This window comes from Chiloscyllium plagiosum, unplaced genomic scaffold, assembly GCF_037043375.1.
Source record: "Chiloscyllium plagiosum isolate Xiang-an unplaced genomic scaffold, Cpla_swu_hap1 HiC_scaffold_16, whole genome shotgun sequence".
Classification (NCBI taxonomy): domain Eukaryota; kingdom Metazoa; phylum Chordata; class Chondrichthyes; order Orectolobiformes; family Hemiscylliidae; genus Chiloscyllium; species Chiloscyllium plagiosum.
In genome coordinates this window covers 69,173,454-69,195,775 of record NW_028270154.1, presented here as the reverse complement: position 1 = coordinate 69,195,775, position 22,322 = coordinate 69,173,454, and the positions used below count along the sequence as shown (strand labels likewise).

Below are 22,322 nucleotides of genomic sequence, written 5' to 3'. Positions count from 1 at the left end.
GCATCCTGTGTTCATGCCACCTCCTGAGCAGTGACTGACGTCAGATGTTTTTCATGCCCTCAATGTTTTGAATTGAGACAAGAGCGAACAAAAGGTTCATTAACTCATTCATGTGTGTGTGTGTGCGTGTATGTGTGCGCGCAGAAATAGAGGTTAAAGCGAATGGGTTCTGATAGTGAGGATAAAGCAACTCGTGTTCAGTTGCTTTATCACACAATCACCTGATGAAGGAGCAACGCTCTGAAAGCTAGTGCTTCCAAATAAACTTGTTGGACTATGACTTGGCGTTGTGTGATTTTTAACTTTGTACATCTCAGTTCAACACCGGCACCTCCAAATCCTGTTCAGTTGCAATGAGGGAATTTAAGTCCTGGCCCCACTTTCTGGTTGAAAATAACCAGCAGAGAGAGAGAGAGAGAGAGAGTGAGAGAGGGAGGGAGAGTGAGAGCGAGAGAGAGAAAGGGAGAGTGTGAGAGAGAGAAAGAGAGAGAGAGAGGAGAGCACAAGCAATCGTGGAGTGCAGGGAGTGGAAAAACCAATGTTAGTCTGTGTGACATTGCAGATCAGGACAGATACTTAGGATTCTGGAAGAACTTGAAATTCAGGTTGCAGCTCAGTTTTGTTTTGTGTGTTGTTTGCTGTTGTTGTTAATGCGCAATTACAAAAAAATCACTTTTGTCTTGGTGGGTGTCCTGTGTGTGATTGTGGGCAAGCGTCTCTCTCATGGTGTGTGTTTTTATATAGAGTTCATAACAATTTACGGGACCTTGAGATCTTGTTCGGAAAATCTGAAATTCGGATAATTGATGTTCGGATAACCGAGGTTGCTCTCATCTTATATTTATTAGACCAGGTCATGACTACTGTTAAAGGAGGGGCTTTTTGTTGTGAGCATTACTTTCACTGCTGCAAATTTGATTTCAGAAAATACTTAAAGTTATCTAACATGAAAACATATCAGAGAAGTGACTATCATTGATGCTTGCTTCCAACAAGTTTCTAATACTGCGGATAGGTTAGCTGCAATACGTTGGTATTGAAACAGTTCATTACAGCAAAAGCTGTAGAACAATTCTAAACCCTGCTGTCCCCAGGGCTGCTTTAGCCAAATCTACTTAAGATCTTTATTGATTCTAATAATTTGTAAGTAATGTTTTCTATTTGTGTGCTGCTATGTGTTTTAGAGTTAACCTGTGCAGCATAATGTACACTTTTTAGACAATGCTGCAAAGCTACACATGGTTCACTAAATAACATACTTATTTCATACCCATGTCATTAATATTAAACTCAATCTATTTCGTAGGTTCCATTCATTATTAATAAAGCAACCACTTCAAAATATCATGTGTGTCTGAAGTTGATGATGTGTTTAGTTATGTGTAATTCAATTGTGTGGTTAGCTACTGACAATGTAATTATTAATCTTGAATTGAACACATGCAGGTTGTTTACCATAATTCTTCTCGATTTGTACAGGCAATGTCTCCACTTTAAAATGTTTATCTTGGTTTTCATATCCATCAATGGGTGCAATTTTCCCTATTGCTGCAACCTCCTCCAATCCTAAACTCTCCAAGACATCTGCATCCTCAAGGTTCTCTGAGCCATCACTGGTGTTTGTGCCTCCAGCTATAAGTGCTGGAATTCCCTCCTTTTATTGCTGCACTTCCCGATCAAACTGTCATTTGTGATTCTCTGGAAATCTCTCTCTTTAACCGCTTTTGTTTCAATGCCTCCATATCTAACTCAGTGTCAACTTGCATTTCCTGACTGTTTCAGTGATGTCCCTATGGACAACATTCTATGAAAAAGGTGCAAAGTAAATGTAAGATGTTATTAACAAGCACTTGCCATTGATAAACAATGGGTTCAGATTTTTTCAAGCAAAATTAAAAGGAAACGATGCTGTTGTGCGGTAGTAACTGACAGGGAGTTGAACAAAAAGATCATGATTTTTCATTGTGATTGTCTGTGTGTGCTATTTGTGCGTACTGAAGGAGAGGCGGGCCACATGTGCAAGGCCTGCCCAACACGGGTTTGGGGGAGGGGGGGGCAGCCACCTACGCACAGGTGGCTGGAGGTGGCAATGTGAGCTGGGGACCGCAAAAGACCAGCAAGGTCCAATCAACTCGCAGGGGAACAGAGTCTGGTGGCACACGGAAAGGACAGGTTGGAGTGGAGCAGGCGGCAGCCAGCATAGAGGTACAGCAGCCGACCCAAGTTCCTACAGGACAGATGGAGGAAATGGAAGAGGAGGGAACGAAGGAGGCAGGGGAGTGGATACCTGTGAAAAACAGGAAAAGGAAAACCCGCTAGGTCCCAAAAGCCTCCCAGCAAAGGGGGAAATGGCAGCTGCAGGAGGAGGATACGGACAGTTCTTCAGATGGTGGAGACGGGCGCAAGGAGGGTCGTCACCAAAAGAAGAGGCAGAGCACCGTGTAGAGAAAGGAGGGTAGCATGCCACCAACCAGGCAACGACAAACCCACTGAGGTGACTGGTAAAGCGCACCCCCACCTGCTGAGAACCAGGGGTACCCACTGACCCATAGCTCCATGTAACTGGGAACAGCGATCTTCTGACAACTCCACTGTCAGGCGCTGAACTGGACTGTGCGGACACTGGTCCTGGCCCGATAACACCAGTACGGCTACCTCAGCCCTGCGAGGGTCCAGCAGTTCACCTTTACCACGGGGATGCAGACAGCTGCCCCAGTGACTGGACCATTGGCAAATGGACACTGGTAACTTTATAATCTGTAAAATGGCGATAAAAATTGCCAGTATTAACGTGCATAGTGTTAAATCTTCTACGCAATGTGTGTTTCTATGTTGGCCTTCCTAGCCAATGTTAAAGCTGATGTCCTGTTTCTGCAGGAGTGTGGGATATCGCACCTCAGCAGTTACAGGAGATGGTCGAGCTTATGGGCCCATGGGCCGTCAGTTTGGTCGGGGGGGCAATCTTCGTGTTTAAGGAGGTGGTGGACGGGTGCCTCCTCATCAGATGTTATATACAGGAATGCTCCCTTGAGACTGATAAATGTGCACTCCCCAGCGGGTAAAAGTGAATGGTTGGCCTTCCTGCAGCAGCTTCCACTGTTGCTGGCTACGTCCAGGCCAGTCATTCTGGCCGGAGACTTCAATTGTATCATTGATGCAGATGGATGATCTGGTGGGTTGGGGGGGACAGAGCCCTGATGGAAACGGTAAAAGATGCCAAGTTGCACGACGTCTTCGGCACCCCTGCAGACGGAGCGCAGCGTAGATACACCTGGTAATGGGCAGACAGGTCTATCCGCTCAAGGATAGATTACCTGTTTGTGTCCCGAACGTTCTCGGTCAGATCCACTGGCGTCAAGCCGGTGTTCTTCTCTGACCACTGCCTCCTGCTGGCCGACTGTCACCTACAGGATGAGCAGCGGGCTGGTAAGGGAACGTGGAAGTTGAACACGAAGTTGTTGACCCCGGGAAACATTGAGGAGCTCAAGAGGGATTATGCAGGTTGGAGAACCGTGAAGCCCCTCTTTGAGTCTCCAGCAGACTGGTGGGAAACAGTAAAAGGGAACATCAAGAGGTTCTTCATCCTCAAAGGTGTGCAGGAGGTGAGAGTGAGGCAGGGAAAACTGCCCCAATTCCAGGAAAGCTTGCAGAACCTGCTCCTGCTGCAGACGTTGGGGGTCAATGTCACGGAGGACCTCCAGCGGATGAAGGGCCAGCAAGCCTCGCTTTTTGCCTCGGAGGCCTCCAAGATAATCTTCCGGTCCAGGGTCCGCTCTGTGGAGCAGGACGAGACGTGCTCACGTTTCTTCTTCCAGAAGGTGCACAAAGAGAGCTCCGTGCTCAGCAGCCTGAAGGAAGAAGATGGCTCGGTAACGTTATCTCAGGCTGACGTCATGAGGATCAGCAAATCCTTCTATGCCTGTCTATATGACTTGAAGTCAACTGACAGCATGGCCTCCCAATCATTTCTGTCCTCGATCATGGAGGTCTTAGACAACAGAACACGGGAGAGGCTGGACTAGCCTCTATCTCTGGATGAGCTGACCAAGGCCCTCGAGTCCTTCGAAAAGAATAAAACTCCCGGAAGCGACGGCTTATTGTTCAAGTTCTATTCTGCTCTATGGGACTCGATTCATCAGGACCTGCTGGAGGTGTATGTCAGTATGCTTCTGGCAGGTAGCATGAGCGAATCCATGAGGAAAGGTATCATCACCCTCATCTACAAGCAGAAGAGACAGAGGGAGGAAATCAGAACTTGGAGACCAATCTCACTATTAAACGTAGATTATAAAATCCTGTCAAATCCTGCCAACTCTGCGATCAGTGTTTCACCCTGGCCAAACCTGTACTGTTCTGGGCAAGAAGATCACTGAGAGTCTTGCACTCCTCAGGGATATGATCGCCTACATGCGATCGCACTCCTCAAGGGGGTGGACACTTGCCTATTCCTGATGAAGGGCTTTTGCCTGAAACATCGATTTTCCTGTTCCTTGGATGCTGCCTGACCTGCTGTGCTTTTCCAGCACCATTCTGATCTAAACTCTGGTTTCCAGCATCTGCAGTCCTCAATTTTGCCTACCTGACTCATCAGCCTGGACCAGGAGAAAGCCTTTGACAGGATATCGCACACGTATATGAGTGATGTTCTCTCCAAAATGGGCTTTGGGGAGGGAATCTGCAATTGGACCCGACTGCTCTACACCAACATTGTTAGTGCAGTCTCAATCAATGGGTAGGAATCAGAAAACTTCCCAGTCAGATCTGGAGTCTGGCAGGGCTGCCGTCTCTCTCCTGCCTTGTTTTTGTGTTGCATAGAGCCATTTGCCAAGTCCATCAGGAAGGATGCGAGCCTGAGAGGGGTGACTATTCCTGGCAGTGGGGGCCTATAGGTCAAGGCCTCTCTGTACATGGAAAACATCGCCGTTTTCTGCTCAGATCCGCTGTCCGTGCACAGACTCATGTGCATCTGTGACCAGTTCAAACGGGCCTCTGGGGCCAAGGTAAACCGAGGCAAGAGCAAGGCCATGCTCTTCAGGAACTGCGCCGACCAATCCTCTAGTGGGTGGGCACGGTGGCACAGTGGTTAGCACTGCTGCCTCACAGCGCCTGAGACCCGGGTTCAATTCCCGCCTCAGGCGACTGACTGTGTGGAGTTTGCACGTTCTCCCCGTGTCTGCATGGGTTTCCTCCGGGTGCTCCGGTTTCCTCCCATAGTCCAAAGATGTGCAGGTTAGGTGAATTGGCCATGCTAAATTGCCCATTGTGTTAGGTAAGAGGTAAATGTAGGGGCATATTGGGTTGCACTTCGGCGGGTCGGTGTGGACTTGTTGGGCCGAAGGGCCTGTTTCCATGCTGTAATGTAATCTAAATCTATCCCCTTCACCGTCAGGACTGACCACCTGAAGGTGCTGGGTATTTGGTTCAGAGGGGGTGGGGCTTGTGCCAAGTGTTGGGAGGAGCATATCAGTAAAGTGAGGCAGAAACTGGGCACACGGGAGCAACAGTTGCTCTCCATCGTGGGTAAAAACCTGGTCATCAGGTGTGAGGTACTGTCATTGTTGTTATATGTGGCGCAGGCCTGGCCTATTCCCAGAACTGTGCCGCCACAGTTACCTGGGCCATCTTCTACTTTATGTGGAGATCAAAGATGGACCAGGTCCGAAGGGACACAATGTATAAAGATCTGGGCAACGGGGTAAAAAACACACCCAATACCACCCTCACCCTGATGGCCACCTTTGTGTGTGGCTGCATCAAGCTGTGTGTGGATTCCTGGTAAGCAAACACTAAGTGTCACTAGTACTGAGTTCTACCTGTCCCCAGTGTTGCGAAGGATGGGCCTGGCCTCGCTGCCGCAGAATGCTCCAAGTAGTTGGACCATTCTGTATCACCTGTCCTTCATGGAGAAATTTATGAAGAAAATCACCTTTAACCACAAGTTCATCAGGAAGTAGTCAGCACATAGTATCCTCGAGACCCTTCAGGTAAAGGAGAGAGTGGATCCTGTTAAGCAGTTCCCTGGGGAGACTGTCAAAGTCATTTGGCAGAATGCCTGTTTGCCAGAACTTTCCAAAAAGCACCAGGACATGGCTTGGCTGGTGGTGAGAAGGGCTCTGCCAGTGAGATCTTTAATGTACGCCCAGACTCCCTGCCGCACCGCACGCTGCCCTCAAAGTGGCTGTGGTGGGGACGAGACTGTCACACACCTCCTTTTGGAATGTTCCTATGCAGAAGAAGTCTGGAGAGGAATGCAGTGGTGTTTGTCGAGGTTCTTCCCGAGCAGCTCCGTGATGCGGGACTCCGTGCTCTACGGTCTGTTCCCCGGGATGCACACCGAGACGAACGTCAACTGTGCCTGGAGATTCATCAACTCAGTGAAAGACGCTCTTTGATCTGCCGGAAACCTGTTGGTCTTCCAGCTGAAGGAGTTGACCTGGACTGAGTGTTTCAGACTGGCACATTCCAAGGTCCAGGATTACGTGCTGAGGGACGCGCTGAAGTTTGAGGCAGCTGCCGCCAAGGTGTGGTGGGGAAAGAACACCGTATAAGGTCTGCCTGCTGAAGAAGAAGAGAGGGCCCACTCAGTAATCGGGCTCTGCTGATGCCTCAGCTAAACATCTGGATGGTCAACATACAGACTAGTATGTACAAATGATTCAGTCTGATCTCTGTATGTAATGAAATGCAATATATACATATGAATAGCATTACCAATTGTACAGACATCACAATATTTTTATGAATAAATTATATTTTTGAAACTGAAAAATAATTTGTGCATACTGAAGGCTACCACCATTCCTCTTTCCTTGAATGGGTCTCAGGTCATAGTTGGTTCACAGTCAGAGAAAAACAAACATGTTCCCAATATTGATTGTAACCTCCTTAGTGCAGATGGTCTGGGTGGAGCCAATTTTGTCAGGTGTGTCAGTAAGGATTCCTGGCTCAATCTGTAGTTAGGAAAAGGTGAGGACTGCAGATGCTGGAGATCAGTGTTGAGAGTATGGTGCTTGAAAAGTACAATAGGTCAGGCAGCATCCAAGGACCAGGAGAATTGACGTTTCGGACATAAGCCCTTCATCAGGAATGAGGCTTATGGGCTGGGGGTGCTGAGAGATAAATGGGAGAGATGTCGGCTTATGTGCAAGGTAGCTGAGAATGTGATAGGTAGATGAAAGTGGAGGAGAAGGTGGGGTGGTTGTTGCGGGTGTCCCAGAGATGTTCTCTTAAATGATCTGAAAGTTGGCGACCTGTCTCCCCGATGTAGAGGAGACCACATTAGGTACAACAGATACAATAGATGACATTGGTGGAGGTACAGGTACATTTCTGTCAGATGTGGAAGGATCCTTTGGGGCCTTGGACTGAGGTGAGTAGAGTGGTTTAGGCGCAGGCTTTGCACTTCCTACGGTTGCAGGGAAAGGTGCCAGCAGTGGAGTGTGTGTGTGTGTGTGTTTGTGTCTGGGGTAGGGGGTGGGGACGTGGATCTGATGAGGGAGTCACAGATGAAATGGTTTCTCCGGAACGGTGATAGGGGTGAAGAGGGAAATATATATCTGGTGGTGGGTTCCATTTGTAGGTGTCGGAAATGGTGCAATATATTCCCTCACCCATTCCACTAAGGATATCTAGGTACTGGGCCTCCTCCATCACCAAACCTTTTCCACCTGATGACTTGGTGGGAAGGATTAGGGAAAATCCAAAGGCATTCTACACTTAAGTAAGGAATAATGGGATGATCAGAGAGAGGATAGGGCTGAACAGGTAGACTGGAGGGAACTTGTGCCTGGAGTCTGAAGAGGTAGGGGAGGGCCTAAATGTTTTTTTTTTGCTTCAGTTTTCACAAGAGACGGGCCTTGCTGATATTAAGAACACAGTTGTGCAGGTTAATAGGCTTGAACAGGTTGATATTAAGAAAGTGGACCTGCTGGAAATTCTGGGAAGCATCAAGATGGGTAAGTCCCCAGGACCCCACCCAATATATCCAAGGTTACTACAGGAAATGAGGAATGAGAGTGCTGTGCTTCTGGTGATTATCTTTGCATCTTCACTCTCCACGGGAGTAGTACCAGATGATTGTGTGGCAGAGGAGGGAGCATGGTGAGCATTGTTCCTCTGTTCAAGAACGGGAATAAGGAAAACCCTTGAAATTACAGACCAGTCAGTCTTATGTCTGTGGCGGAAGTGCATACTGCAGATACTGGAGATTAAAATCAAGATTAGAATGGTGCTGGAAAAGCACAACAACTGTATGTGATGGTTGCAGTTATCGGAAGGGGGAAAAGTCGCAGATACAGTCACATAGATGGTATACATGACCTGCAAAAGAAGGACAGATTGCACCTAAATTGGAAGGGGACAAATATACTGGCAACGAGATTTGCTAGAGCTGCTCAGGAGGATTTAAACCAGTATGGTGGGGGTGGGACCCTGGGGGACCCGGTGGGGGGGGGGGTGGGACCCTGAGAGATAGTGAGGAAAGAGATCAATCTGAGATTGGTACAGTTGAGAACAGAAGCGAATCAAACAGTCAGGGCAGGCAGGGACAAGGTAGGACTAATAAATTAAACTGCATTTATTTCAATGCAAGGGGCCTAACAGTGAAGGCAGATGAACTCAGGGCATGGTTAGGAATATGGCATTGGGATATCATAGCAATTACAGAAACATGGCTCAGGGATGGGCAGGACTGGCAGCTTAATGTTCCAGGATACAAATGCTACTGGAGGGATAGAAAGGGAGGCAAGAAAGGAGGGGGTATGGCATTTTTGATAAGGGATAGCATTACAGCTGTACTAAGGGAGGATATTTCCAGAAATACATCCAGGGAAGTTATTTGGGTGGAACTGAAAAATAAGAAAGGGATGATCACTCTATTAGGATTGTATTATAGACCCCTAATAGTCAGAGGGAAATTGAGAAAAAAATTTGTAAGGAGATCTCAGCTATCTGTAAGAAAAATAGGGTGGTTATGGTTGGGGATTTTAACTTTCCAAACATAGACTGGGATAGCCATAGTGTTAAGGGTTTAGATGGAGACGAATTTGTTAAGTGTATACAAGAAAATTTTCTGATTCAGTATGTGGATGTACCTATTAGACAAGGTGCAAAACTTGACTTACACTTGGGAAATAAGGTAGGGCAGATGACTGAGGTGTCAGTGGGGGAGCACTTTGGGGCCAGCGACCATAATTCTATTAGATTTAAAATAGTGATGGAAAAGGATAGACCAGATCTAAAAGTTGAAGTTCTAAATTGGAGAAAGGCCAATTTTGATGGTGTTAGGCAAGAACTTTCAAAAGCTAATTGGGGACAGATGCTCACAGTTAAAGGGACAGCTGGAAAATGGGAAGGCTTCAGAAATAAGATAATGAGAGTCCAGAGAAAGTATATTCCTGTTAGGGTGAAAGGAAAGACTGGTAGGAATAAGGAATGCTGGATGACTAAAGAAATTGAGGGTTTGGTTAAGAAAAAGAAGGAAGCATATGTCAGGTATAGACAGTATAGATCGAGTGAATCCTTAGAAGAGTATAAAGGCAGTAGGAGTATACTTAAGAGGGAAATCAGAAGGGCAAAAAGGTACATGAAATAGCTTTGGTAAATAGAATTAAGGAGAATCCAAAGGGATTTTACAAATACATCAAGGACAAAAGGGTAACAAGGGAGAGAATAGGGCCCCCTCAAAGATCAGAGGAGAAAGTGAGGACTGCAGATGCTGGAGATCAGAGCTGAAAATGTGTTGCTGGAAAAGCACAGCAGGTCAGGCAGCATGCAAGGAACAGGAGAATCGATGTTTCGGGCATAAGCCCCGATTCCTGAAGAAGGGCTTATGCCCGAAACGTCAATTCTCCTGTTCCTTGGATGCTGCTTGACCTGCTGCGCTTTTCCAGCAACACATTTTCAGCCCCTCAAAGATCAACAAGGCAGCCTTTGCGTGGAGCCTCAGAAAATGGGGAAGATACTAAACGAGACATGGAAGATATAGAATGTAGGGAAATGGTGACATCTTGTAAAATGTCCATATTACAGAGGAGGAAGTGCTGGATGTGTTGAAATGCATAAAGTTGGATAAATCTCCAGGACCTGATCAAGTGTACCCTAGAACTCTTTGGGAAACTTGGGAAGTGATTGCTGGGATATTTATATCATCAATAGATACAGGTGAGGTGCCGGAAGACTGGAAGTTGGCTAACTTGGTGCCGCTGTTCAAGAAGGGTAGTAACGACAGCCAGGGAACTATAGACGAGTGAGCCTGACGTCAGTGGTGGGCAAGTTGATGGAGGGAATACTGAGGGAAAGGATATACATGAATTTGGAAAGGCAAGGACTGATTAGGGATAGTCAACATGGCTTTGTGCATAGGAAATCATGTCTCACAAACTTGATTGAGTTTTTTGAAGAAGTAGCAAAGAGGATTGATGAGGGCAGAACGGTAGATGTGGTCGATATGGACTTCAGTAAGGTGTTCAACAAGGTTCCCCATGGGAGACTAGTTAGCAAGGTTAGATCTCATGGAATACAGGGAGAACTAGCCATTTGGATACAGAACTGGCTCAAATGTAGAAGAAGAAACAGACTCGCTATCACAGCTACATTTGCTTCCGCAGTGCCTGCCTCCATAACCAACTGATCTCACATGGACTCCGGACTACATTCAAACTAGCACAGTTCGGACCCGAACAAGACAATTAGTACAGACGGCAGATTCAAAACACCAGCAACGGTTCTCCTTCAGGATCCTCTGCTCCACACTCGCAGCAACGCGCTGGCACCTAACCTCTCTACAGTCAGCCCTGCCACACTCTCTCAGAACTGCAAAGGACCCATTCCGTACTATATTCTAAGAAAAAATCATAAAAGCATTCCTGATGAAGGGTTTTTGCCCGAAACATAGATTTCCCTGCTCCTCGGATGCTGCCTGACCTACTGTGCTTTCCAGCACCACTCTAATCTAGACTCTGGTTTCTAGCATTTGTAGTCCTCACGTTTACCTCAAAGGTAGAAGGCAGAGAGTGGTGGTAGAAGGTTGCTTTTCAGACTGGAGGCCTGAGACCAGTGGAATGCCATAAGGATTGGTGCACTACTTTTCGTCATTTATATAAATGATCTGGATGTGAGCATAAGAGGTACAGTTTGTAAGTTTGCAGATGACACCAAGGTTGGCAGTGTAGTGGACAGTGAAGAAGGTTACCTCAGATTACAACAGGATCTTGATCAGATAGGCCAATGTGCTGAGAAGTGGCAGATGGAGTTTAATTCAGATAAATGCAAGGTGCTGCATTTTGGGAAAACAAATCTTAGCAGGACTTATACACTTAATGGTAAGGTCCTAGGGAGTGTTGCTGAACCAAGAGACCTTGGAGTGCAAGTTTATAGCTCCTTGAAAGTGGAGTCGCAGGTAAATAGGATAGTGAAGAAGGCGCTTGGTATGCTTTCTTTTATTGGTCAGAGTATTGAGTACAGGAGTTGGGAGGTCATGTTGTGGCTGTACAGGACATTGGTTAGGCCACTGTTGGAATATTGCATGCAATTCTGGTCTCCTTCCTATCGGAAAGATGTTGTGAAACTTGAAAGGTTCAGATAAGATTTACAAGAATGTTGCCAGTGTTGGAGGATTTGAGCTACAGGGAGAGGCTGAACAGGTTGGGGCTGTTTTCCCTGGAGCATCGGAGGTTGAGGGGTGGCCTCATAGAGATTTACAAAATTATGAGGTGTGTGAATATGATAAAAAGACAAAGTCTTTTTCATGGGGTGGAGGAGTCCTGAACTAGAGGGCATAGATTTAGGTTGAGAGGGGAAAGACAGAAAAGAGACCTAAGAGGCAACTTTTTCATACAGATGGTGGTGCATGCATTGAATGACCTGCCAGAGCAAGTGGTGGAGACTGGTACAATTTCAACATTTAAAAGGCATTTGGATGAGTATATGAATAGGAAGGGTTTAGAAGGATATGGGCCAAGTGCTGGCAGGTGGTACTAGATTGGGTTGGGATATCTGGTCGGCATGGATGGATTGGACCGAAGGGTCTGTTTGTGAGCTGTACATCTCTATGACTCTATGACTGCCTGAATACAGAATTGGCTGGCCGAAAGAAGATAGCAAGCGATAGTGGATTGAAAGTATTCCGTCTGGAAGTCGGTGACTAGCAGCGTTCCTCAGGGATCTGTTCTTGGGCCTCTGCCCTTTGTAGTTTTTATAAATTACTTTGATGAAGAAGTGGAAGAGTGAGTTAATAAGTTTGCCAATGACACAAAAGCCGGTGGTATAGTAGATAGTGTTGAGGGCTGTTGCAGGCTACAACAAGACATTGACAGGATGTAGAGCTGGGCTGAGAAGTGGCAGATGGAGTGTAACCTGAATAAATGCGAAGTGATTCATTTTGGAAGGTCAACTTTGAATGCTGAATACAGGGTTAAAGACAGGATTCTTGGCAGTGTGGAGGAACAGCAGGATCTTGGGGTCCACGTACATAGATCCCTCAAGGTTGCCAACCATTTGATTGGATTGTTAAGAATCCTGATGGTGTTTTGGCTTTCATTAACAATTTAAGAACTGCGAGGTTTTACTGCAGCTCTATAAAATCCTGGTTAGACCACACCTGGAATATTGTGCCTCATTATAGGAAGGATGTAGATGTTTTAGAGAAGGTGCTGAGGAAATTTACCAGGATGCTGCCTGGATTGGAGGGCTTATCTTATGAAGAGAGGTTGAATGAGCTTAGGCTTTTCACAATGGAGAGAAGAAGGAAGAGAGGTGACTTGATAGAGGTGTACAAGATAATGAGAGGCATAGATAGAGTAGATAACCAGAGACTTTTCCCCAGGGCAGAAATGGCTCTCATGAGGGGTCATAATTTTAAGGTGATTGGAGGAGAGTATAAGGGAGATGTCAGAGGTAGGTTCTTTACAGAGAGTGGTAGGTGCATGGAATGCACTGCTAACAGTGGTAGGAGAGTCAGAGATATTAGGGACATTTAAAGTGATTGTTGGACAAGCACATGGATGGCAAAAAATTGAGGGGTGTGCAGGTTAGGTTGATCTTAGATTAAGATAAATGCTCAGCACAACATCATGGGCTGAAGGACCTGTACTGTCCTCTACTGTTTTTTGTTCTATGTTCTATATTCACTACATTGGCCACTGTGAAGAAAAATCCCACCAAATGATTGGAATGGAGGACCATAAAGGGATGAATAATGAAGAATTGAATGAACATAACAAGGGTTGTTTCACCTTTCTGATTATATTAAAAGTTGGCATCTATCAGTGACAGACAATTAGTCACCACTTCCACTCTACTACAAGATGGTTCAATGACCTTTGCTTTCTCTGAACTCTATTCACAGACAGCTAAACATTTTTTTTTGATTTGATTACTTACAGTGTGGAAACAGGCCCTTTGGCCCAACAAGTCCACACTGACCCACAACCCACCCATACCCCTACACTAAACACTACGGGCAATTTAGCATGGCCAATTCACCTGACCTGCACATCTTTGACTGTGGGAGGAAACCAGAGCACCTGGAGGAAACCCACGCAGACAATGTGCAAACTCCACACAGTCAGTCACCTGAGACAGGAATTGAGCCCAGGACTCTGGCGCTGTGAGGCAGCAGTGCTAGCCACTGTGCTATTGTGCCATTCTCTCTTCTGAACTCTATTCACAGACGGCTAAACATTTTGTATTTTCTCTCTTTTTTCAATGTTTCTGCAAATAATCAAAATTTAGATATCCTGACCATTGACAATTGTCTTTCAGTTGTTTGTGTTGATGCTTTCTATCTTCATATCTTGGTTTCCTTGGGAATAAGAACAAAGAGAACAAAGAACAGCACAGCACAAAAATAGGCCCTTCAGCCCTCCAAGCCTGCACTGACACATTTTGCCCTTCCTTACTAACACTTTCTTCACTTACAGGATGTCTATCCTTCTATTCCCTTCCTACTTATGTATTCATCCAAGTGCTTCTTGAATGTTGTGTCTGCTTCCACCACCTCCTCTGGCAGAGCATTTCAGGCACCCTTTGTATGAAGAATGCTCCTCACAAATCTCTTTTAAATTTCCCCCCATCTTGCACCTTGAACCTGTGATCCATAGTAATTGACCCCTCCACCCTGGGAAAAAGCCTCATACTTTGCACACTATCCATTCCATTCACGATATTATAAACTTCTTTCAGATTGCCCCTCAACCTCCAGCATTGCCATGTAAACAAACCCAGTGTATCCAACCTTTCTTCACAGTTAAAATCCCCCATATCAGGCAGCATCCCTAATAAACCGTTTCTGCAGCTCCTCCAAAGCATCCACATCCTTTTGGCAGTGTGGTGACCAGAACTGTATGCAAATATTCCAAATGTGACCTAACTAAAGCTCTATAAAGCTGAATCATAACTTACCTATCTTTATACTCAATGCCCCATCCAATGAAGGCAAGCATGCCATAGCCCTTTTTTACTACCTTATTTGCCTGCATTGCCATTTTCAGTGATCTATGGACCTGCACACCCATATGCCTCTGCACGTCAATATTCCTGAGGGCTCTGCCATTCACTAGATAACTTGCACTAGTACCTGACTTTCCAAAATGCATTGCCTCACATTTGTCCTGATTAAACTCCATCTGCCATTTTTCTCCCCATGCCTCCAACTGAATCTATATCCTGCTGTATTTTCTGACAATCCTCCTCATTATCCACAACTCCACCAATATTTGATCATCTGTGAACTTACTAATTAGACCAGTCACGTTTTCCTCCAAATCATTTAAGTAGACCACAAACAGCAGTGGTCCCAGCATTGATCCCTGACCACTAGTCACAGCTGTCCATTCTGAAGAGCAACCTTCCACCACTGCCTTCTGTCTCCTAAGACTAAGCCAGTTCTGCATCAATCTTACCAGTTCACCCCTGATACCATGTGACTTCACCTTTTTAATCAATCTGCCATGAGGGACCTTGTCAAAGGCTTTACTTAAGTCCATGCAGATAACATCAACTACCTGCTCTCATCAATCATCTTCATCACCTCCTCAAAAAACTCGACCAAGTTAATGAGGCATGACCTCCCCCACACAAAACCATCCTGTCTATTACTAATAAGTCTATTTGCTTCTAAATGCATGTAGATCTTGCCCTGAGAATCTTTTCCAATAATTTCCCTACCACCCTTTTTTGAGGTTGAAAGGCCTGTAATTTCCTTGATTATCCCTGCTACCATTCTTAAGCAATGGGACAACATTAGCTATTCTCCAGCCCTCTAGGACCTCACCTATAGCCAAAGAGGAGACAAAGATGTCTATCAATGCTCTAATCTGAATAATAACCTAATTTTACTGTAAAGAAGGCATTTAACAAGCTAAAATCCCCCTTAATTGACACATTGCCAACATCAAATGAGCATTTCACAATGTTGCTTGTGAAAAGCATGGAGTGATATGTTCTCAACATTGAGAGAGAGCTCATTGGACTTCTCTGATTCTGCCACATATTTCATGTCACTCAGACTTATATAAGATTCTGGACCTTGGGTTTTTCTTCACACTGTTGAAGAATTCTGATCCTGTGTTCTTTTTCTTTTCAGAATATTGCTGATTCATGGCTCATGTTCAAAGTCTTCTGAGATTCTTTTTCCTGCTTTTCAGAGCTTTCCTGTTCTGTTTCCCTGCAAATAAGTCTTCTGATGTCTTGGTCTGCCTTCAGAGAATTCCAATTTTAACTGTGGCCTTGTAGTCTCTTTTAACTTCAGATCATGACTCTAAAGGTTTTCTGTAGCTAATACCATAAATTATCATATGTTTTAAACCAATACTATCTCTTGCTGTCTGGTTGGAGTATCTCTGGGATGTGGGTTTAATTTTATATATGTCTGAAGGACACAAAAGTGTTTATACTTGATTGAATCGCTGTAATACCCTCACAATGATTTGGTGGAGAATGAAGTTAGATTTCGTAGGAAGCAGACCAATGGTTCGATCCTTTCAGTAACTGGAGTCTATACTTTACTTGTGAGTAATTTCTGAGATGCAGCAAACTACATCTTCTCTATTCTAAAAGATACATCTTATTAGACTAGAAGATGGCTATCCTCACTCATGCAACTCCATGTAAACTCAAAAAGAACCTATATGCTTGGGACAGATGCAGGGCATCTACTGTCTCTGAGTCTGTTTGCTCCTTTATAAGTAAATGTGTTGCTGGAACAGTGTAGCAGGTCAGGCAGCATCCAGGGAACAGGAGAATCGACGTTTTGGGCATAAGCCCTTCTTCAGGATTCCTTATGTACAGTACCAGTTGTGATGAAAAGATGGCTTTAAGAGGTGTATTTTGTCCTGGTCATTTCATGAAGAGAATTTTTAAGACAGAGGCACCAAGCTATCTATTTGAATCCAATATAGTAAAGAGCTTATGAGCCATTTGGGTTTTTTTAAAAGTTGGAACTGAATGGGTGCTTCACACCTCTACCAGAGTCAGGATTTTTGCTTTTAATCTTTTAGCAGCAGTTGGCAGGGTTGTGAAGCTACAGTATGTCTTCCTCTGCCACTCTCTCACTCAGAGTTTTCTCATGATGGTTGTCCTCCTAAATTGGAAAATTGCCCGTGACATAATCTATTTTACTGAATTTGACTTTCCCAGGGGTGTGCTTATGAAATGTTACTACATTGGAATAGTTAATGTTTAGTAATTAAATAATTCTGTTAAGTTTTCCAATAGAGTTAACTTATTCTAATTTCTTCTTTTTTTGTTGTATTTTAACTATAGTATATGAATAAAGTGTGGTTTGCTTTAAGACTGAGTTTGACCAATCAAATTGCATCCAAAACACAATGCCTGGCACTTGCCTTTAAAATAAGAAGAACTTAGGTTCCAGGCTATCTTCTTAATATATCTTGATGGGGTTGGTCTTGTCCATAACAAATTAGGATCAGTCTTTAATTTCAGGTTGGTTATAGGATTGTTGGACTCAAAGAAATGAGTGGTCAATGTTGGCATGTTTTATTTCGGATTTTGCATTCAGTTAGTTTAGACAGGTGTGTCTTGTGTCATAATGACTCCTCCATTCACTAAGAATTTCCTAGGGGTAGAAGAATTCACTTCAAGAGTTTTACAGAAATTGAGTAAGGCAAGGTTTTTGGAATTGTAGCTGTAGTTGGGATTGATTGTGTCTGTGAGGAAAGGTGAGATAATTACAGCATTCACACAGCATTTCCTATAGCAAGGAATGCCATTAGAATCTTTGGAAATGGTTAAAATACAATTGCAAATGAAGAAAATTGAATTAGAGGCAATAGCAAGGCCAAAAGATGAGGAAAGAATAGCCATGGCAGAACAAAAATAAAGAGAAAAGGAAATGAGACAGTTTAACTTATGATTTAAAAAAGAAGAAAGGGAGAAAGAGAGGGCTTTTGAATTTCAGAGGTTGGAACTGAAAACTCAAATTCAACTTAAAATGGCAGATGTAGAGGTGAAAAGTAGGTGTAGTGATGAGAACACTGATGGAGAGTAATCAAAGGCCTGGGGGTGTGGAGCCTGTTGGAATAAATTCAAGCATTGCCTAAATTTGATGAGAAAGATGTAACAGACTTTTTAGTTTCATTTGAGAAAGTGGCTAAACAATAAAGTGGCCGGTGGCCATCTGGGTATTGTTGATTCAAATGAAGTTGGAAGGTAGAGCCAGTGGGGTATCAGAGAAGGTATTTGGGGAGTATAATGAGATGGAAAAAAAAACCATACGAACTGCAGAAGTCTTTTGGCAGTGTTTTAAGAATACAAGGAGGAAACCTGATAAAATATATGTTGAGTTTGAAAGGATCAAACAAAGTAATTTAAATAGATGGATAAGGGTATTAGATTAGATTACTTACAGTGTGGAAACAGGCCCTTCGGCCCAACAAGTCCACACCGACCCGCCGAAGCGCAACCCACCCATACCCCTACATTTACCCCTTTAACCTAACACTACGGGCAATTTAGCATGGCCAATTCACCTGACCCGCACATCTTTGGACTGTGGGAGGAAACCGGAGCACCCGGAGGAAACCCACGCAGACACAGGGAGAACGTGCAAACTCCACACAGTCAGTCGCCTGAGTCGGGAATTGAACCCGCGTCTCTGGCGCTGTGAGGCAGCAGTGCTAACCACTGGGCCACTGGGCCACCGTGCCGTGAAAATAGATCAAACATATGATGCTCTTAGTTGACTATTTTGGAGGAGTTCAAAATTTCATTTCCTGAAGTAGCAAGAACTCAGGGAGTCAGCGAGATGTACAGCATGAAAACAGACCCTTCAGTCCAACTTGTCCATGCCAACCAGATATCCCAACCTAATCTAGTCCCACTTGCCAGCACCTGATCCAAATCCCTCCAAACCCTTCCTATACATATACCCATCCAGATGCCTTTTAAATGTTGCAATTGAACCAGGCTTCACCACTTTGTCTGGCAACTCATTCCATACATGCATCACCCTCTGTGTGAAAACGTTCCCCTTAGATCTTTTTTATATCTTTCCCCTCTCACCCTAAAGTGATGCCTTCTAGTTCTGGACTTCCCCATCCCAGGGAAAAAATACTTTGTCTATTTATCCTATCCATACCCCTCATGATTTTCTAAACCTCTATGAGGTCACCCCTCAGCCTTCAAAGCTCCAGGGAAAACAGCCCCAGCTTATCTAACCTCTCCCTATAGCTCAAATCCTCCAACCCTGGCAACATCCTTGTAACTCTTCTAAAAAACCTTTTTCAAATTTCACAACATCCTTCTGATAGGAAAGAGACCAGAATTGCAAGCAATATTCCAAAAGTGGCCTAACAATGAGATACAGCCACAACACGACTACCAAACGCCTGTACTCAATGCTCTGACCAATAAAGGAAAGCATAGCAAATGCCTTCTTCACTATCCTACCTGCGACTCTACTGTCAAGGAGATATGAACTTGCACTCCAAGGTCTCTTTGTTCAGCAATACTCCCTAGGACCTTACCATTAAGTGTATAAGTCCTGCTCTTACTGGCTTTCCCAAAATGGAGCATCTTGCATTTATCTAAATTAAACTCCATCTGCCACTCCTCAGCCCATTGGCCCATCTGATCAAGATCCTGTTGCATTCTGAGGTAACCTTCTTCGCTGTCCACTACACTTCCAATTTTGGTGTCATTAGATTAGGTTAGATTCCCTACAGTGTGGAAACAGGCCCTTCGGCCCAACCAGTCCACACCGACCTTCCGAAGAGAAACCCACTCAGAACCACTTCCCTCTGACTAATGCACCTAACATTATGGGCAATTTAGCATGGCCAATTCACCTGACCTGCACATCTTTGGACTGTGGGAGGAAACCAGAGCAAACCCACGCAGACACAGGGAGAATGTGCAAACTCCACACAGACAGTCACCCAAGGCTGTATTGAACATGGGACCCTGGTGCTGTGAGGCAGCAGTGCTAACCACTGAGCCACCATGCCACCACATCTGTAAACTTACTAACTATACCTCCTATGTTCATATCCAAATCATTTATATAAATGACAAAAAGTAATGGACCCAGCACCGATCCTTATGGCACACCACTGGTCACAGGTCTTCAGCCTGAAAAACAACTCTTCACCACTATCCTCTGTCTTCTACCTTCGAGCCAGTTCTGTGTCCAAATGGTTAGTTCTCCATATTTGTAACCTTGCTCACCAATCTCCTATGGAGAACATTGTCGAATGCCTTACTTAAGTCCATATAGATCACGTCCACCACTCTGCCGTCATCAATCCTTTGTTACTTTTTCAAAAAACTCAATCAAGTTCATGAGACATGATTTCCCACGCACAAAGCCATGTTGATTATCCCTAAATCACTCCTTGCCTTTCCAAATACATGTAATCCTATCCCTTGGAATTCCCTCCAAAAACTTGCCCCTATCAATGTCAGACTCACTGGTCTGTAGTTACCTGCTTGTCCTTACAACCTTTCTTAAATAATGGCACCACATGAGCCAACCTCCAGTCTTGACACTTTTAAAACTAATAGAATTATGGACGTTGGCCCCAAAGTGCTCCCCCACTGACACCTCAGTCATCTGCCCTACCTTATTTCCCAAAAGTAGTTCAAGTTTTGCACCTTCTCTAGTAGACACATCCACATACTGATTCAGAAATTTTTCTTGTGCACACATAACAATTTCTTCTCCATCTGAACACTTAACACTATGGCAGTCCCAGCCTATTTTGGAAAGTTAAAATCCCCTACCATAACCATCCTATTATTCTTACAGATAAGTGAAATCTCCTTATAAATCTGTTTCTCTATTTCCTGCTGACTATTAGGGGGTCTATAATACAATCCCAATAATGTGATCATCCCTTTCTTATTTCTCAGTTGCACCCAAATAACTTCCCTGGATATATTCCCAGGAATATCCTCACCAATTACAGCTGTAATGCTTTCCCTTATCAAAAACGTCACTTCCCACCCCACTTTCTTCTCTTTCTATCCTTCCTATAGTATTTGTATCACTAAGCTGTCAGCCCTGTAATCTCTGATTCACATTTCTGTAATTGCTATGATCTCCCAGTCTCATGTTCCTAACCATGCCCTGAGTTCATCTGCCTGCCCTGTAAAGCCTCTTGCATTGAAATAAATGTAATTTGATTTATCAGTCTGACCTTGTTCTCTGCTTAGTTCCTGCCTGCCCTTGCTCCTTTTCCCAACTGTACCAATCTCAGATTAATCTCTTTCCTCACAATCTCCCGGGGTCCCAACCCCCCCTCCCTGACCTCACTAGTTTAAATCCTCCCGAGCAGCCCTTGCAAATCTCCCTGCCAGTATATTAGCCCCCTTCCAATTCAGGTTTAATCTAACCTTCTTGTACAGGTCACTTCTACCCTAGTCGAGATTCCAATGATACAAAAATGTGAATCTTTCTCCTATATACCAGCTTCTCAGCCATACATTCATCTGCTCTATCCTCCTATTCCTACCCTGACTGGCTTGTAGCACCATGAGTAATGCAAATATTACTACCCTTGAGGACCTCCTTTTTAAAATTTCTGCCTAACTTTTCATATTCTCCCTTCAGAATCTCATCCATTTGCCTTCCTATGTCATTGGTTCCAATGTGTACAATGACTCCTGCTGGTTCCTCTCCCCTTTGAGAGCATTGTGCACCCTCTCGGAGACATCCGTAATCCTCGCACCAGGGAGGCAACACACCATTCTGATTTTTTGCTGCTGGCCACAGAAACATCTGTCCATGCCTCTGACCAGAGAGTCCCCTAAAACAATCGATTGCTTGGAACCCAACGTGCCCCTCATTACATTAGAGCCTGTGCTCCGGTTTCCTCCCACAGTCCAAAGATGTGCGGGTCAGGTGAATTGGCCATGCTAAATTGTCCATAGTGCTAGGTGCATTAGTCAGAGGGAAATGGGTCTGGGTGGGTTACTCTTCGGAGGGTTGGTTGGACTGATTGGGCCGAAGGGCCTGTTTCCACACTGTAGGGAATCTAATCTAATCTAGGAGAAAGTGAGGACTGCAGACGCTGGAGACCAGAGTTGAAAAATGTGGTGCTGGAAAAACACAGCAGGCCAGGTATCTAATCTAACCTGTCTTGATACCAGAAACTTGGCTGTTTGTGCTACAATTCCCTGAAAATCCAGCACACCTATATTTTCCAAAATAGCATACTGATTTGAAATGGGGGTACACACATCCTGCCTTACCTGCCTACCTCTCTTACCTTTCCTAGTGTTAACCAATCTATCTTACCATATCTGCGGCTTTTCTCCCTTCCTCTAACTGCCATCCATCACACCCCCTTGCTCTTGTAAATTCCTCATTGCCTCTAACTGTTGCTCCAACTGATCCATTTGATCTGATAGGATTTGCAACTACAGCATTTGTTACAGATATAATCCTCAGTAACACATAAACTCTCCCTAAACTCACACATCCAAAAGAAGAGCATATCACTCTACTAAAGGCCATTTTTGTGTCTTCTAATCTACAGACCCAGAAAATAGCACTGTCTTATTCCTCTACAAAACACTGCTCCAGGCTAACTTAATACTTATGACTTAAGAGACATATTTCAAGAAAACATATAATCAAGAAAGAACTCACTCTACACATTAATGTAGACTTACAGTAAGGCTACATTTAAAACTACTTACTTATCTGTTTCTGTGCGGTGACCTCTCCCAAACAGGTTCCTCCAAGAGCAGTTGTGAATTTCACTGTTTGTTATGTCTTCCTAGATGCACTCTGACATCCAGCAATAGATGAATTCAAACAGCAAAGGCAGTAACTGTTCAGGTTCACTGCTGTGTCAGTTAGC

The 22,322-nt window shown here is 44.5% G+C and overlaps 1 long non-coding RNA gene and 1 pseudogene across 2 annotated transcripts in view; both read left to right on the top strand.

Annotated features, from left to right (window-relative positions):
* The window catches only part of LOC122556939 (uncharacterized), an 89,530-nt gene that overhangs the window by 18,267 nt on the left and 48,941 nt on the right, over positions 1–22,322 (top strand). The gene's annotated exons all lie outside the window — the stretch shown is intronic.
* On the top strand, positions 3,198–4,022 carry LOC148147569 (uncharacterized; annotated as a pseudogene).